At 39.7% G+C, this 4,572-nt stretch overlaps 1 non-coding gene across 1 annotated transcript; it reads left to right on the top strand.

The window, feature by feature from the left end:
* Window positions 1-870: 870 nt before the first annotated feature.
* Window positions 871-978, top strand: LOC130963991 (small nucleolar RNA R71). The gene has a single exon (XR_009080106.1). It is a non-coding gene; the product is annotated as a small nucleolar RNA R71 (small nucleolar RNA).
* The last annotated feature ends 3,594 nt before the right edge of the window (window positions 979-4,572 follow it).

The following is a 4,572-nucleotide window of genomic DNA, read 5'->3' as shown; positions in this document are numbered from 1 at the left end:
GGAATCTATATGGTCTCATTATGAGCCTCAGATTCCCATGGTTCCTCATTGGGGAACTCTTTGGAGGCCAGTGGATGCCCATTGAGGTCTTCCTCAGTGGTGTTCACTGCCTCTCCTTCCTCTCCACTCTCCTTTTGGATTTTCTTCTGTATTGCTTGGGAGAGTACTAGGAGGGAGTTCAGTGACTTTCTTGCTCAGCTGTCTCACTTGTGCCTCCAAATTCCTAATGGAGGACCTTGTTTCAGTCATGAAACTTTGAGTGGTTTTGATTAGATCAGAGACCATGGTTGCTAAGTCAGAAGGGTTCTGCTTAGAATTCTCTGTCTGTTGCTGAGAAGATGGTGGAAAAGGTTTGCCATTGCTAAACCTGTTTCTTCCACCATTATTGTTGTTGAAACCTTGTTGAGGTCTCTGTTGATCCTTCCATGAGAAATTTGGATGATTTCTCCATGAAGAATTATAGGTGTTTCCATAGGGTTCTCCTATGTAATTCACCTCTTCCATTGAAGGGTTCTCAGGATCATAAGCTTCTTCTTCAGATGAAGCATCCTTAGTACTGCCAGATGCATTTTGCATTTCAGACAGACTTTGAGAAATCAAATTGACTTGTTGAGTCAATATTTTTTTCTGAGCCAGAATGGCATTCAGAGTATCAATCTCAAGAACTCCCTTCTTCTGATTTGTCCCATTGTTCACAGGATTTCTTTCAGAAGTGTACATGAATTGGTTATTTGCAACCATTTTAATTAGTTCTTGAGCTTCTGTAGGCGTCTTCTTCAGATGAAGAGATCCTCCAGCAGAGCTATCCAAAGACATCTTGGATAGTTCAGAGAGACCATCATAGAAAATACCTATGATGCTCCATTCAGAAAGCATATCAAATGGACACTTTCTGATCAATTGTTTGTATCTTTCCCAAGCTTCATAGAGGGATTCTCCTTCCTTCTGTCTGAAGGTTTGGACTTCCACTCTAAGCTTACTCAATTTTTGAGGTGGAAAGAACTTTGCCAAGAAGGCATTGACTAGCTTTTCCCATGAGTCCAGGCTTTCTTTAGGTTGTGAGTCCAACCATGTCCTAGCTCTGTCTCTTACAGCAAAAGGGAATAGCATAAGTCTATAGACCTCAGGGTCAACCCCATTAGTCTTGACAGTGTCACAGATTTGCAAGAATTCAGCCAAGAACTGATGAGGATCTTCCAATGGAAGTCCATGGAACTTGCAATTCTATTGCATTAGAGAAACTAATTGAGGCTTAAGCTCAAAGTTGTTTGCTCCAATGGCAGGGATAGAGATGCTTCTCCCATAGAAGTCGGGAGTAGGTGCAGTAAAGTCACCCAGCACCTTCCTTGCATTGTTTGCATTGTTATTGTTTTCGGCTGCCATGTCTTCTTCTTTGAAGATTTCTGTTAGGTCCTCTACAGAGAGTTGTGCCTTAGCTTCTCTTAGCTTTCGCTTCAAGGTCCTTTCAGGTTCAGGGTCAGCTTCAACAAGAATGCTTTTGTCTTTGTTTCTGCTCATATGAAAGAGAAGAGAACAAGAAAATGTGGAATCCTCTATGTCACAGTATAGAGATTCCTTGAGGTGTCAGAGAAGAAGAAAATTAGAAGGAAGAGGTAGAAGAATTCGAACTTAATCAGATAGAGTTCGAATTGTGCATTGAGAAGGAGAGGTACTCCATAAATAGAAGGATGTGAGAAGAGAGGAAGAAATTTTCGAAAATTAAGTGAAAGATTTTGAAAACATTTTGAAAAATTGATTGATAATTTTCGAAAACTAAAAGTGGGAAAGAAATCAAGTGATTTTTTGAAAAAGATTTTGAAAAAGATATGATTGAAGACTATTTTTGAAAAAGATGTGATTTAAAAGTTATGATTTGAAAAACAATTTTAAAAAAAAAAGATTTGATTTTAAAAATTAATGACTTGCCTAACAAGAAAAGATATGATTCAAACATTAAACCTTTCTCAACAGAAAAGGCAGCATACTTGAATTATTCAATCAAATCATTAATTGTTAGCAAGTATCTTTGAAAAAGGAAAGAAATTGATTTTGAAAACATTTGATTGAAAAGATTTGATTTGAAAAAGATTTGATTTTGAAAAACTTTGAAAACTTGAAAAAAATCTGAATTAAAAACAGAATCTTCCCTCTTGTGCCATCCTGGCATTAAACGCCCAGAATGGTGCACATTCTGGCGTTTAACGCCCAATGCACTACCCTTTTGGGCGTTAAACACCCAACCAGGCACCCTGGCTGGCGTTTAAATGCCAGTATGTCCTTCTTCACTGGGCGTTTTGAACGCCCAGCTTTTTTTGTGTAATTCCTCTGCTGCATGTTCTGAATCTTCAGTTTCCTGTACTATTGACTTGAAAATAGAACCAAGATCAAATAAACAATGCATGCAAGACACCAAACTTAAAATTAGACACTATACTCAAACAAGAAACATAAAATATTTTTGGTTTTTATGATTTTAAAAATTTTTTGGATTTTTCGAAAATTATATGGAAATAGAAAATAAAGGTTTCAGAATTCTTAATTTGGATTCCAGGAATCATTGCAATGCTAGTCTAAGACTCCGGTCCAGGAATTAGACATGGCTTCATAGCCAGCCAAGCTTTCAAAGAAAGCTTCGGTCCAAAACACTAGACATGGCCAATGGCCAGCCAAGCCTTAGCAGATCATTGCTCAAATAGCAAGATTGATAGAGATCAACAAGCTCTTGTGATGATCAGTTGAAACCTCAGTCCAATAAGATTAGACATGGCTTCTCAGCCAGCCAGATTTCAACAGATCATCATGAAACTCTAGAATTCATTTTTAAAGAAATTCTGAAAAAAAATTACCTAATCTAAGCAACAAGATGAACCGTCAGTTGTCTATACTCGAAACAATCCCCGGCAACGGTGCCAAAAACTTGGTGCACGAAATTGTGATCATCAATGGCGCCATCAACATGGTACGCTCATTGCAATCTCAACTCTCTATCACAACTCCGCACAACTAACCAGCAAGTGCACTGGGTCGTCCAAGTAATAAACCTTACGCGAGTAAGGGTCGATCCCACGGAGATTGTTGGTATGAAGCAAGCTATAGTCACCTTGTAAATCTTAGTCAGGCAGACTCAATGGGTATGGGTGATATATGAATAAAACATAAAGATAAAGATAGAGATACTTATGTAATTCATTGGTAGGAATTTCAGATAAGCGAATGGAGATACTTGGTCCCTTCCGTCTCTCTGCTTTCCTACTGTCTTCATCCAATCCTTCTTACTCCTTTCCATGGCAAGCTTATGCAAGGGTTTCACCGTTGTCAGTGGCTACCTCCCATTCTCTCAGTGGAAATGTTCAACGCATCCTGTCACGGCACGGCTATCCATCTGTCGGTTCTCGATCAGGCCGGAATAGAATCCAGTGATTCTTTTGCGTCTGTCACTAACGCCCCGCCCTCAGGAGTTTGAAGCACGTCACAGTCATTCAATCATTGAATCCTACTCAGAATACCACAGACAAGGTTAGACCTTCCGAATTCTCTTGAATACCGCCATCAGTTCTTGCCTATACCACGAAGACTCTGATCTCACGGAATGGCTGGCTCGTTTGTCAGGCGAGCGCTCGGTTGTCAGGCGATCAACCATGCATCGTGTATCAGGAATCCAAGAGATATTCACCCAATCTAAGGTAGAACGGAGGTGGTTGTCAGTCACACGTTCATAGGTGAGAATGATGATGAGTGTCACGGATCATCACATTCATCAAGTTGAAGAACAAGTGATATCTTTGAACAAGAACAAGCGGAATTGAATAGAAGAACAATAGTAATTGCATTAATACTCGAGGTACAGCAGAGCTCCACACCTTAATCTATGGTGTGTAGAAACTCCACCGTTGAAAATACATAAGAACAAGGTCTAGGCATGGCCGTGAGGCCAGCCTCCCAAAGTGATCAAAAGATCTAAAGATCAAAAGATTCCAAAGATCAGAAGATCCCAAAGATCAGAAGATAAAAATACAATAGTAAAAGGTCCTATATATAGAGAACTAGTAGCCTAGGGTGTACATAGATGAGTAAATGACATAAAAATCCACTTCCGGGCCCACTTGGTGTGTGCTTGGGCTGAGCATTGAAGCATTTTCGTGTAGAGACTCTTCTTGGAGTTAAACGCCAGCTTTTGTGCCAGTTTGGGCGTTTAACTCCCATTTTGGTGCCAGTTCCGGCGTTTAACGCTGGGAATTCTGAGGGTGTCTAATTTCCAACGCCGTTGAGAGCGCGCCAATTGGACTTCTGTAGCTCCAGAAAATCCACTTCGAGTGCAGGGAGGTCAGAATCCAACAGCATCTGCAGTCCTTTTCAGCCTCTAAATCAGATTTTTGCTCAGATCCCTCAATTTCAGCCAGAAAATACCTGAAATCACAGAAAAACACACAAACTCATAGTAAAGTCCAGAAAAGTGAATTTTAACTAAAAACTAATAAAAATATACTAAAAACTCAACTAAAACTACTAGAAACATACTAAAAACAATGCCAAAAAGCGTACAAATTATCCGCTCATCATGCTCCATTCAGA

This window comes from Arachis stenosperma, chromosome 2 (genome assembly GCF_014773155.1).
Source record: "Arachis stenosperma cultivar V10309 chromosome 2, arast.V10309.gnm1.PFL2, whole genome shotgun sequence".
Lineage (NCBI taxonomy): Eukaryota > Viridiplantae > Streptophyta > Magnoliopsida > Fabales > Fabaceae > Arachis > Arachis stenosperma.
The sequence above is the reverse complement of the archived record's forward strand: the minus strand, read 5'-3'. Positions and strand labels throughout refer to the sequence as shown.